Raw genomic sequence first — 14,628 nt, forward strand, 5'->3', positions numbered from 1 at the left:
CGGCATAAAAAATGTAGGTCCCGTCCGGCCAATTTGTAGGGCAAATCAAGAGGAGCACGACGCAAATTGGAAGAGAAGCTCGGCCTTAGATCTCTTCGGAGGTTATCGCGCCTTACATTTATTTTTTATTTATTTTATAAACGCGGAATAAAAACTTGAAAAATTTATCACTTTCGACTAAGTGAGCCGAAACACTTTGGAAAAACTTGCACTAAAACAAGGATCGGCATTCGATGGAAATTGGTTGTTCCAGAGGAAGAACTGTCCTAATAGCGGTAAGACGCATATTTTGAACATCAACAATGAATACTCTTTTCTAGATCACCTTTGCGTTTGCATTAATGAAATTAATTCCCATAATTCTTAAAGTCGGCTACATATTTTAACGAATTTTGGGAAATTCCGCTTATTCCAAACCTTCTGCTAAGGTTCGAATCGCTAAACTGTTGAATAAATCACTCCAATATTCAGTATTACAATATGGTCTTTATTTAGTCTACTTGGGAGTAGTACAAGTATACTTCAATATCACGTACTTCACAAAAGCGTGTTTAAATCAAACTGATTACTGAGCTTGCGCTGCTTTTATAGTCTCCGTTGCTTCGTCCGCATATTTCTCCATAGGTCTAGACGTTTCACCTTCTAGAACTCTTGTAGCTCATGCTTGGTTACCAGCGGTATGCGTGTATATTTGTAGTTTATAGACATATGCGTGTGTATGTGTGTGTAACTACTTCGGCTGATGACTACATGTGTGTGTGTGTGGTATATATCTTCGTCGCCTTCTACATAAGTGTTGCTAGCTTTAACGTGGACATACATGTCCACATACACGTAAGAGTGGATGCTTCATGTTTTTGTTGTTGCGTGATTATTTACTAACAGCCTAATGATGTCAACATTCGCCACAAGATATTAACCTCATCTATTCCACCTAATAGCAACGTTGAACTGTACAAAGCTTATGTGGATAACGTAATTTTGCTGCATCATATTGAATATGGTCTTGAATCGTACTTCATAGGCAGTTTTCTAAGCCTAAATTTAAAAAGAACTTACTGTATTTTTAATGACTTAAATGGATTGTTAGATCTTGTTGATGTAAGTGAAAATATCGATTCGTGTACACCAAAATGTAATTCGCCGACTTCTGATACCAACATTTATCATGTGCCTTTAGGAATTGTTTTAAAATTCAATATTTTCTCAGATATCACCTTGGTATAACAGACATTTAATGAAATAGAAAAATATTTAAAACAAATAACTCAAAAAGTTCAAGGCAACTAAAATCCAAACTTTCTTTTGAAAATACCTGTTTGGAAGAACGTAAAATCGAAAACACAATTTCCCAGGGTACGCAGTGCAGTATTTATTGATGGAAAAGTTTCTTATTCTCCTATGGAAGCAGTGATTCTGCTCACTGAATTTTTTATGTCGATATTATGTTATGTTATGCACATCTTTCCAGATGAAGCTTTGAGCGCGATGCCCTCAAGCCCTTTTCGCAATCAGATCCTGATGGAATTTCTGCTCCTTTACTTAAATGTTGTCCTGTCATGTCCTTTAAATATAATATTTGATGGATCAATTTCCTCAGGAACGGTTTTTTTATGACTAGACAACAATTATACTTACTTAATTCATTGGTGCTTAACCGTTTAAACGGTTTTGGCCGCCCAACGAGTCGCGCCAGTTGCTACTTCGCTCTGCCAACTGGCGCCAATTGGTCACACTAAGGGATTTTAAATCGTTTTCCGCATGGGGCCCGCCCTTTTCCTCTGCCTCGATAGAAGTGTTCCAAAAAAAAAAAACCTCATCTTTCATTCGCATAACATAGCCTAGCCAGCGTAGCCACTGCCTTTTAATTCGCTGGACAATGTTGATGTCTGCGTACAGCTCATCATTAAGTCTTGTTCGGTAAGGGCCGTCACAAAACCCTAGAGGTCCATACAACTTTCGAAAAACTTTTCTCTCGAACACTCCCAGAGCCGCTTCATCTGATGTTGTCATAATACATGCTTCTGCACTATATAGCAGGACGGGTACCATAAAAGATTTGTGGAGAATTTTTTTCGTTTGTCCAGAAAGGGCTTTACTTTTAAATTGCCTACCTAGTCCAAAGTAACATTTATTGGCAAAAGCGATTATTCGCTGGTATTCAGAGCTGATGTTGTTGTTAGTGTTAATGCTGGTTACCAAATAAACTTAGTCCTTTACAATTTCGAAATTATGACTGCCAACAGTAGCGTGGTTGCCAAGGCGTATATGCGCTGACTCTTTGCTCGATGACAGCAAGTACTTTGTTTTGTCCTCAACAATTTTAACTCCCTTTAAAATTGGTATCAAAAGTAACGTGCGGAACTACAGATCGATTTCGAAATTAACTAGCGTTTCCAAAGTTTTTGGAAGTATTGTTAAAGTGAAAACTTATTCCTCTATGAGATCTGTAATAAGCGCAAACCAGCATGGATTTGCGTCAGGACGTTCGACAGTCTCAAATTTGATGGCATTCAGTGATTTTTGCTTATTATCGTTTTCCAAAATACTCCATATATCGACCTTAAGGAGTATAACAATTCTCTACAACTTATGCCCTTCAGATAAACAAGAAAGTTTCAACTCAAAAAACGTAAACATTTTATAAAACTATTGTGTTTTGCTATGAATCGTATTTTTGGAATGATGCAGAATGGCTTAACTTTCTGTTTTTTACTACACATAGAGATTATTACACAGGATTTGGAAAGTGAAGTTAAATCCTATCCATATCTCAAAGAAAGTTAAGGTTGCACTTCTTACGTTTTGGCTTGGAATTGGTCATATGCTTTAATTTCGCTTCGTTCTTTTTGTAATTTTTCGAAGATTCTAATACACTGTACATGGCGGTGGATACATATGTATGTACAAACAACCAGCTCACGAGAAGGCCCACTCCAAACCTGTTGACCTAATTTTTAATCGTGCGTCGTTTCGCTACAAACATTGGCGCTTTGCCGTTTACGATTAGCCATCGTTGGTTCTCTCTGTTACGACAGCAACTCACAACTGAGCAAATGCGCGCCAAGTGCTATGGTTAGCAGTAATCTTTGATTGGCGAGAATATGCTTTGAATACGTATACGCAAGGGGGGTACGTATCACTTGCTTTGGCAACGACTTCAGCTCTAGCGCAGCTGACACTGACAACGCTTGCTCTGTCTACGTTTACTTACATACTTACATACGTAAACTTGTATTTCATTTTCGACTAGAGTGGTATTCCCTGACACACTACTGCCTGTGATTGCATTGTGCGATACTTTGGATTCAGTCTGTGTTATTATGTTGTGCCGAAAAGCAAAACATTAGAATCGAAGATGCAAAACGCGTATAAGTAACAACATTCACTAAAATAGAAATAAAAATTAAATTCACAAAAAATCACAATCGCATTTACAAAGAGTCACTCATCGAGCGCATTCGTGTCATCTAACTTTTTTATTAACTATCGGTAGTGTTGTTGTTGTATGTTGTAGATACGCATTCGGACGCATCTGTAAAGAACGGGTCGTGAAGTAATATTGAAATGTGAATATTAAAATACATACATACATATTTACAAACATATATTCTTACATATGTATGTATGTATGTAAAAACGAATACCTGAGTGCATGGATTATTTTGTGGATTGTGCAATAAAGTTCTGAAAGGAATCGCAGCTAAACATACAATTGACAATCTAATACAGTAATGAAATATACAAAATTCTGCTGACCTGAAATCTGCATATAATTCGTGAGGTGAATTGGCTTTAACTTGCATTTGCAAAAAGAAAAAAAAAATGTGTATCAAATAAAAATGGAAACTAGGTTGGGTGCACGAAGAGCACATATTTATGCACAATTGTTTGTAGGCTTATTTGTACGTGCGGATATAAAGATATAGATATGTGAATATCTGTGTGCTTTTCCCCATTTCTGTTGGAATGTAGGCATACAATAGCCAATAAACATTTGAGGGTGTGGGGGTGGACAAATCTATTAGATGGGGGGGGGTCACCATTAGGTGAAATCAGAAGAATCCGGTCGCCGCTACGGAAACTATGACGATGCAATGACGGCAGCCATATGCTCCTAAGCCGATATATATTTCTACTTACATATCTACATATGTACATGTGTACATACGTTGCGAAAACATCTAAAATACTTCATTTACGAGGGTCATGCTGAAAGTTTTCCGAATATTTATATTTGCTCAGATAAAACAGGAAGGACAACACTGTGCTTTTTGTTGCAACCGGAATGAACTCGTCGAAGGTTAAACGGATTGTTATGGACGTGAATACGGCACACCGTGGTACTAGCCCGACTGCCGGATGGATTTTATTTATCTCTTATAACAGGCACACCGGGAATATTCTAAGCCCCTTAACCCGCTGGGTTATAATAAAAATAACATGGAGATGTACCTCCGAGGAAATTTAGACCCATTTCCTGCAAATTGATGGGATGGGACCTAATTGTTTTATTCCGACTTCGAACGGCCTCGGCGATGCTGAAGACGAATTTTCACTGAATAGTTTTTCATGACAGAAATACAATCGGAGTGTTCGCCAAACTACTGCCGCAGTGCGAAACCGCATAGAAAAGAACCTTCTGAAATATTTTAAGTTCGGATGCACCGAACTTAATACCGAATAGATTGCCTATTTAAGTTCTTTGATTATTGAGGTATGCCGAAATTTCTTTTTTTTTTTGAGAACAAATGGCAGTGCAACCCCTGTTGCTTTTGCACATCTCTCAACGAGATGGCCCAGCATTAAGCGGAGCGTATACCTATCGATGCTTGTTTTGGCTTCCTGTAATAGTGGGGTAACGAATATTCATCTGTATATATACGAGATATTATCTTTGGATATAGTAATTAATGGGCACCGTTTGTTGGCAACCAAACTGTTTCTGAATGATTTAACGGTCTGATTATTGAGTCAGGAAATAGAGACTGCATGCTAAGTTACAACAGAGATATGTAGCCTAAGTGTCGGGTTGATAATTGAATGGGCTCAATTAATTCACTCTACCTAAACCTGCTTAATTGAAGAATTATGTCACAAATCGCATTTATCGGAACTAGCCCTATATTCATGCAGCTATGAGGGACTAGAATAGGTACGCGTAGATCGATGGGCATATGTACGGTCCAGCATTTCTTCTTCTTGTGCAGTGCCTCGCCTACTCAATAGGTGCGACCTTTCACAAATTGTCTTCGATATCTTCTAACGGAAGTCCAAGGAAACTTGCAGTTTCAAAAGGGTTGGCCAAAGAGACATGGGTGTTAAAGGCGTTGGTTCCAATTGATACTGAATAGATGGTTGGTGTCATATGGATACAAACTACATGCATGACATACATTGGGCATATCGAGATTCATACCGGAAAACTAAGTTTAACATATTCAGTATCCCTGGGTAGTCTGCATTCCTAAACAACGACTTTTGGGTACTAGGCTCTGAAAACGAAGTTTGCTTGACATTTGTCGGCAAAGCACTTTACCGACCCATCGTCGATTAGGCTGAGGGCCTGTTAATCTACACAAGGGTCTTGCCTTACTCACAAACAACTGAACAATGTCACCCTACGATTCCTAGTTACTAGTGGTTTACGCCGATCACTTTATCGGCGGCGGCGGCGCAACTGGCGTACACCTGCGTAAACCGGCGTACTTACTTCAAACACTTGATTTTTCTATTAAAAAAAATATATATATTTAGGAAAGGTTTTGTTTATATGTTTTTAAGGAAATCGATGTTTTTGCCATTTCGAAAAGATCCGGGGGTTTTGCCTCAAAATCTCGCAGATCGTTAAAAAATTTCAGGGGTAGCTCCTTGCGAAATGACTATCCTTCATGCACTTACTCCAGGGAGGCTTCGAGTCTAATACCCTGGGACTGGTATTGCTGCGTCTGCCGAAAATAAATATAAATACTTAAAATAGTCACACGTTTGTCTGTATGTCTCGTTCCACCGAAGGAGATATTTTGGGCTAACTCCTAATATACGTCGTCGACATGATTTCTTTAAAACATTTGTGGCTCCTTGCTGCTCATGCAAAAATACGACTTAGGCCCGCTATTAATGTTCTACTAATAGTCATGATTCTCGTGGCACAGCTTTAATGATTAGCATCAATGCTGGCATATTGTTGATCGCGCCAAAGGGCGTCTCCAGTTTAAGAGCTAAAATTTCTGAATTGCGAACAGTAGTACTCCCGACAACCAGTAGCTACTACGCCTCCTAGCCCTCACACCATATGCCAGTACACAAGCTATAGGATTGCGAGTTCAAACTCCTTCGTCGACGTAATTTTCTTAGAAGCTCTAGGTGTAGCTCCGAAGACTTTCTGGCGGACGTTTTTGTCGCTCCATGCTGCCGAGCTACATAGCCCATAAGAGACTCAAAGGATTCGGCATGTGACTAGTTCTATTCATAATTGTTCTGCTGAGGGTTTCAAGTGTTACTTTAAGCATGAAAGTTACAACGAGAAAGGGCTCAACAACAATGCCGCAATATAGTCCTATATTACTGCAATGTCTGCTACTGAACTCATCCAGTAGTATTTCCCACATCATCCACATTACAGTCGGGTGTAACTACTCCGGGGACAAAATTCATTATAACAACAGTGGCAGTTTGGTTTATTAGATTTTCAGCTCATACAGGTTAGGTTGAACTGGCTGGTCCATGAGAACCTCACAAAGACTGAATAAGTCCGTAGTGTTACCAGAAGTTTGTTTTAACGACCAAACTGAAAAACCCTATCAAAAACCAGAACCTATGTTATAAAACAACTCCGCCCTCTTGGAAAATACTCGAAGCTTCATAGGACTTAAGCCACTTGCTGCTTCTAGATCTGACAGCTGTATCATTCCTAATAGCTGGAGTCTTAGCCTGGCAAGCGCAGGACACGATCACAGAACGTGCCCGATCATTTCCTCCTCCAGCCCGCACTTCCTACATCTGCTATTACTGACCAAGCCTAATTTAAATGCATGTGACGCCAGAAGGCAGTGTTCAGTCAGAATACCCGTCATGAGTCTACAGTCCTCTCTTTTTAATGATAGAAACAACTTTATTAGTCTAAGGTTGTAAGACCTACACACAATCTTCGACACTTTACAGCTCCGCGCTTGAACCCACGCCTTTCCTGCTTGGTCGATCATGTGCACCTCTTGCATTCGCTTAATTTCGCCTAGTCTAATTGGGACGTCTAAGGAGCAAGCTTCAAGGGATGCGCCCTTTTTTAGCTAGTTCGTCCGCTTTTTCATTCCCATCTATTTCCATATGCTTGGGACCCAATATAGATGTATGCTTCTCCCTGTACCGATTCTCTCCAGGGACTGCTTACACTCTAACATGCATTTAGATGCTGTGCTATGCGAGATTATTGCCTTAATTGCTGCTTGACTGACAATATAAAAGTTAACACGATTGCAGCTTGGGCTATTTTCTTCCAGGGTCCCTACTGCTTTGGTTACAGCTACTATTTCCGCTTGGAAATCGCTACAGTAATCCAACAGCCTGTAGGATCTGTTTATTTCCAGATCAGCACAGTATACCGCAGACCCTACTCCTTCCACTACTTTGGAACCATCTGTGTACACATGTATCGCCTCGTCCGCCATTTGAGCACCCTTGCACCAACCGTCCACCTCTATTGTGGCCTTCAGCTCATATAATCTTGAGCAAAATTTGGCGCTAATCGCCTTTGAGATTATGGCCGTTGCGTAGCAAGTCACACTAGTTATCGGGAGATTTGACTTTATTTAGATTGGCCTCCAAGGTTTCAGTATATGCGACATTCAATGTCAAATTCATTCAATGTTGTTTCGATGGCGTATATGCTTCCCATTTTCTTTGTCGGGAGAGCACTTTATTTTATTTGCCCACTCAGTGTGACATAGAAATTGCTGGGAAGCCCCAAATAGTTGCTTCACCATTTCGATCTTTAATCGGCCAACTATAACATTGCTGCCAAGGCGCGAAGTACGACGATCTTTTTTCGAGTACATGCGATCAGAAGTTATGTTTCTGAAGTACAAACATACGAGTCTCGTCCTTCGGTTACAATAAAAAGGCAGAATAAGAAAGAAGTTATCTCGAAATAAAATGTGTATTCTTCCATGCCATACCAAAAATACGGTAACCCTCGTACACAATCGAGAAATAATTTTATTATATTTATACTTGACACCATTAAGTGTTTTTCGTAAACTGCAAGTGAAACAAAAACGAAAAAAAACAGCCAACAACAATGAACCAACTCCAGTTTGGATTTAAATTCGACTTCTTGCTGGGCTTTGCTTGGAAATAAGTTTTGCTAAGGTACTTAACTATTTGTGTGTTCACATCTTTGTATGTGCATATATCCATATATTATATATATTAGGGGGACTCATGAAAGCATATAAACTTATAAGGTGTAAAATTATATCCATTTACACACGCTGTTATATGAACGCACCTAGTAATACTCTTGATAAACTTGATTGTTTATCAGCTGTATTATTGCCAAACAAAATTTTTTTGATTGTTATACAAATTAAAAAATGCCAATATTAAGTGAAAAATCAAAACTAAAACGCCTTTACTTGCTGATGTTGGAAATTTCTGATGAAAATGCCTGCTGTAATGTCTGCAAGGTTGCATTCCTTTGAGTTTACCGCGTTTACACAATGAAATGTGCGCGTAAATTTATACAAATTGTGTAAATGATTTTTCATACAAAGTTTGACAGCTCGTGCGTAAACTAGATAAATTTATACGTTTACACACTTTATAAGGCATTTATACGGTTACATGAGTACCCCTATTGTGTTTTGCTGTGTGTGCTGTGTACGGTGTGCTACTGCAGCTGGTTTTCTAGTTCATATCTACAAAGCATCACGGCCGCGAACCAACACCGATGACTAGAAGTCGTTAAGTCGCTCCACTATTTACTTCGCCACAGCTGAATGCTGACGAAACACATATTAGACACAACGGACGTTTGGCGAGACGGCCGCCGAGCAAATCATTTGGTCAGTCAGTCTGCTGGTCCGATAGTTACCATTGCGTGAGAAGAATATTGTGAAGAAAACATAACGAACGGAATGAGTTGAAATAAGGGAACTGAAAAATAAGTTAAAGTGGGCACACGGCTGTAACAAGCGAGAGGAAAATTAGGTCAACAAAACAACACGCTCTGCTTTCGAGTGCAAGCTCAAACCATAACCGTGCCGCTAGCGCTGATGTTGAGAGAAGGCGGAGAAACTGATTCATTGACAAAGCACGTTGTGTTGATAGCCAGTGTTACCGTTTTTGTAGGATTTTTTTCTAAAACTATTTAAATATCTTGAACGAATTTAGGGTTGCTAAAGTACCTCCATTAGACATAGCAAATTTTGTGAATCATAACTGGGAGTAACATTTTTTGCGCCAAATCCATAAATTGTTAATGAATAAATTTGTGTCTTATACTACATTTCCCTGGCCTCAAATGCATACTTCCAAATGAGGCTTTTGAAAAATCTACATTGGCCTTATTCGCATTTTGCTTCACCATCCCCACAAGACACGACCGTCAGAACACCAATCCATCGCAAGAAAGTGCACTGGCGGGATTGATTTATTGATTAAACGATAAGAAAGGAAATAAATATGACAATTAAAGTTTTAAATTTGGCTTTGAAAAACTAGTGAAAACTGCTATCTATAACTCAGGTGCAGCACTGAGATTATGATACGTCGTTGACCCATTATATTCTTGCCGGGTTTCTTCAAGTAAGGGAATGTCAAAAGCGGGTGTGAATCGTATGAGTAGATAGCATTTGCCAAAATTCGAAAATACAATGAAAGCCCCGCATTTGGAATTTTTCAACCAAATTTATGCATTTGACACATTGCAAATGTGATATTAGTTTATTTTTTTTTTAGCCCAATTACACATATTTTTGGTCTCTTTTCAAAAAATTATGTAGGGTATACTCACAGTCTTTTTTTAATACTAAAAATGTTTAAATTTACCACTTTACCAAATCGAGACTGTAAGCGTCCCTTAACGTTTTAATATTGACAATTTGAAACTATTTATATATTTTCCAGTTTTCTTTATTTTTTTACACTTATTTATATTTTCAATATATTAATTGCTAAACAATCCCATGTGTGTTTTTGTGTGGAAGTTAGTTTTTAAAGTTTTCAATATGGATATAAAAAAATTTTGTTTTTACACAGAAAAAAATATCTTTTTTAGTATCCATTTCTTGTTGTTAATAATATTTCGACTTTTACTTTAAAGTTTTTAGATTAAACTTAAAATTAGATTAAACTCAGACAGATGTTTTTTGTAGTCAGAAAAATAAGTTATACATTTTTATTTTAGGTGGCTGTTCGCATCCCACTTTAAGTTAACTACAAAAAGTCAGGTATTAACTGGTTGGAAAGTAATGCACCATATGTGTTGGCAACCACAATAAGGGAAAAATTTAAAAAATCTAACCCAGGCCTTGAAAGTTTAATGTGGTAATATTAATCGTTCCCGAGGTACTAGCTCGACACATTTTCAGGATATCGCCGTAAAGGTGGACCAGGGGTGACTCTGGAATATGTGTTGTACGATATGGGTATCAAGGTATTAATGGGTATTAAAGGTATTAATGAGGGTTTTAAAAGGGAGTGGCCCTTAGTTGTATATGTGCAGGCGTTTTCGGGATATCGACCAAAATGTGGACCAGGGTGACCCAGAACATCATCTGTCGGGTACCGCTAATTTATTTATATAGGTCATACCACGAACAGTATTCCTGCCAAGATTCCAAGGGCTTTTGATTTCGCCCTGCAGAACTTTTTCATTTTCTTCTACTTAATATGGTAGGTGTCGGATTTCGGCCATTTTTTATACCAAGATAAAGTAAGTTCAGATAAGTACGTGAACTAAGTTTAGTAAAGGTTTTTGCTGAAGTTATCGTGTTAACGGCCGAGCGTAAGTACAGACGATCGACTGTGTATAAAAACTGGGCGTGGCTTCAACCGATTTCGCCCATTTTCACAGAAAACAGTTATCGTCCATATCATTACTGGAGTTGAATGTTGACATAATTTATTTACATATATACTGTAAAATTATAAATTTTTTTGTTAAAATTTGACTTAAAAAAAATTTTTTTTTTAAAAGTGGGCGTGTTCGTCATCCAATTTTGCTAATTTTTATTTAGCACACATATAGTAATAGGAGTAACGTGCCTGCCAAATTTCACCATGATATCTTCAACGACTGCGAAATTACAGCTTGCAAAACTTTTAAATTACCTTCTTTTAAAACTGGGCGGTGCCACGCCCTTGTCCAAAATTTTAATAATTTTCTATTTTGCGTCATAAGGTCAACCCACCTACCAATTTGGATCGCTTTATCCATCTTTGGTAATGAATTATCGCACTTTTTCGGTTTTTCGAAATTTTCGATATCGAAAAAGATTGCGTTGTTGTAGTCCGATCTCGTTCATTTTAAATAGCGATCTGAGATAAGCGCCCAGGAACCTAAATACCAAATTTCACAAAGATACCTCAAAATTTACTCAAGTTATCGTGTTTACGGACGGACGGATGGACGGACGGACATGGCTAAATGAATTTCTTTTTTCGCCCAGATCATTTTGATATATAGAATTCTATATATATCTCGATTAGTTTATGCCATTACGGATTACCGTTATGCGAACAAAGTTAATATACTCTGTGAGCTCTGCTCAGCTGAGTATAGCAAACACTTAAATAGAGACGAATGCTCCGAGCACGCTCAATGAGTACAACATTTCGTTATAGCATCTCTAATAATAACCTTTGGCGTTCAGATACGAATTTTAATTTTGTTTTAGGTTGCAATGTTCGTTGGTACAGAAGTAGCCCTTAGTGTCCGTAGTTTTCATAGAATTTGTTCGGCCGCCCAAATAAATCCTGCTATATTAAAAGCAGAAAAATAATGCTAAGGGATTATAGTTCAGTACTTATCCGGAAATAGTAAATTGTTTTCCTCATATTTCTACTACTACTATTTTTCATAAATTCAATTCGATTTGGGAGCAAGATGGATGCATGTGTCAACCGAGCAGACCTCTTGTGATTCAATCATGATTCGAACGTAAATAATTCTGAAAATCATTTGGCGAGAAAAAACTGGAAATATAAAAAAATTTTTGTCTGTTCACGCAGTTCTGCATTCTATTTTTTGGACTTAATTTTTTTAAATTACAAAAAATATATGAAAATAACATGCTTCTTCACCTTGGGCTAGATCTGATTTCATGCATTCATAATCATCACAATGTAGAAAAATCGGGTAATGCAAAATTATAATAGCAAATCGAATGTTCTATAAAAAGATCCGATATGACTTTTTGCTAGGTGGATTCCTTTAAAGTAAGGTTAGACTGAATGAGTCCATAGTGTTACCAGAAGTTTGCTCAACCAACAAATTGAAAAACCTTATAAAAACCAGGACCTATTGTAATAAAATAACTGCGTCCTCTTGGCAAATACTAGAAGCTTTCTTTGACCTTTGTTAACTTCTTGCTGCTTCTAGATCCGAAACTGTGTCCCTCTGAATAGCTGGATTCTTAATCTGGCCAGCGCAGTTCAAGAGCACAGCACGCTAAAAACTTTAAACACGGTTGAGAACCACATATCTAAGTTACAGTCACATAAGTCAGCAAAGGGTTATTCTAAGTTTTGACAACAAAGTGAACATTTCTTAGTCGTTTCGATACAATTTTACATTTTTTTTAAATTTAGTTTTCTTTCATATTTAAATAACTCAGTCAGTTTTTAATACGCTTATATTAGCTTCACGTGTATGTATGCTTGTTTGTAACTCTCTAGGCTAGGTGCGCAAAGGAGAGTTAGACCCATATAGCTGCAATTATTGAAGACTCGCAGCAGTAGTCAAATAGTCGCTACAAAACGATTTGTGCTTAATAGCGGAGACACGAACCTATGTGCTACAGTGCTATCAACATCAAATATCTGAGTGGATTGTAGATACTAAAACGGCACAATATTTCTGTGTTTTTTAGTTTTTTATACTATATTTATATTATTACTATGTACTTATAAGAAAATGAATACTCATTGAACTCATAATTAATTTCCATTTTTGATCCAATTCTAGTTGGCGTAGTCTTTCTATAAATTAGTGCATACAGATAGCACCAAAGTTGACAGAACCCGAAAAAAGTGAAAAAATTATTTCATTGGGTTCTCTTATGTTTTCCTAGGTGATGTACATATCATTAGAAAGGTCCAAATTTCGTCTTAAGTGACAACGGTACGAAAACTCGGATTTTTGGCTGTAGCTAACAACCATGAGGGTGCCCGGGGAAAATCTTGCATGCAGTACCTTTTACATTTTAAAGATCTACTTGAAAAATGGTACCACGTCTCAGTTATTTTTACTTGCATCTATTTTGTAACTACACAGTGTTACAACAGTCAACTTTTGAATTTAAATTTACTTTTTTATACATCAGCGTTAATAATGAATTGAAAAGCTCTCTGGGTTCTATGTATTGACTTTTCAGCAAACCTTTATTATTTATTTCTTCGCAAATATGAAATCTACCTATGGAATTATTCAAAAAGATGGAAAGCCTAATGGTAACATATTTCTAGGGCGCTTAAGAGAACAATCATACGAATGGGTATATTTCGTTTTGAAACTCTACAAACATTGCAGTCTATAAAATAGTGAAGCCTATAGCTAAAATCAAAAAGGCAAAAAAAGCTGAAGAAATTGCTTAAAAAAACACTAAATGAATACAAAACATCAGAAGCGAGAAGAATATGTTTAAAAAAATCTCTTATGCTTAAGTGAATCGTAATGAACATTGAAATGTTGGAGGCAAATGAGGCCAAGAGCTTCGCTACTTTTTGAATGGGAACACCAAATTAGTGCAATCAGTTTGTGCTTAGCTCTCATAGTGAGGTCCGATAAATGTGAAGAAAATTATTAACAAAACAAAAAAATTTAAAACAAAGCAAAATTTGGCGAGAGAAAACTGCAGAACAATTAAAAGCAGGCAACATAAAAGAAACAAAATAACAACAACAACTACAATGTTTATTCTCAATGGGTCAGAACGACCGCGAACACCGTGCACATTGCGTTGAAGTAAATAAAAAGTTATAAAAGTAAAGTCTACGACAACAATATATACATATGTAGATATGTGCATTAGACTTTCCGAAGACTGCATGGGAAAAAATTTTGCTTGTGAAATTAGATATACATACATACATACTAGAGGTTTACGCCGGTCACTTAATGGGCGGCGGCGTAGGCTCTATTATATACCGGCGGCGGCGGCATGGCCGGCGCGCCGACAAACTGATCGGCGTAAACCTCTGAATTGAATGGCTGGACTTAAGAGTATCACATTGTCCACAACTAATGAATATGGAAACATACTGCTGACGCCAATGGTATTTTTGACGATCTAAAACAATATCATTAACTTGCGAATGAGTATCTGGGAGTCTTGCAAAGCGAAAATTTAGGAAAATAATATTTGGAAAGGTTTTGTTTATATGTATTTAAGGAAGTCGACGTTTCGG

General features: G+C 37.5%; 1 protein-coding gene across 15 annotated transcripts in view; it reads left to right on the forward strand.

The window, feature by feature from the left end:
* LOC137244578 (zinc finger protein ztf-16) overlaps nt 1–14,628 on the forward strand; it is an 85,859-nt gene that overhangs the window by 19,983 nt on the left and 51,248 nt on the right. For 2 of the 15 annotated variants that reach the window (XM_067773779.1, XM_067773780.1), the window contains exon 1: nt 3,332–3,784. The exons of 2 other annotated variants lie outside the window; for them this stretch is intronic. The gene's annotated coding sequence lies outside the window, so the exon portion shown is untranslated. Of the gene's footprint in view, nt 1–3,331; nt 3,785–8,206; nt 8,368–13,686; nt 13,716–13,788; nt 14,206–14,628 lie in introns of those variants that run through there. 11 more of the 15 variants (XM_067773773.1, XM_067773772.1, XM_067773771.1 and 8 more) reach the window with 11 other exon arrangements.

The sequence above is a fragment of the Eurosta solidaginis genome, chromosome 3, assembly GCF_040869045.1.
Source record: "Eurosta solidaginis isolate ZX-2024a chromosome 3, ASM4086904v1, whole genome shotgun sequence".
Taxonomy (NCBI): domain Eukaryota; kingdom Metazoa; phylum Arthropoda; class Insecta; order Diptera; family Tephritidae; genus Eurosta; species Eurosta solidaginis.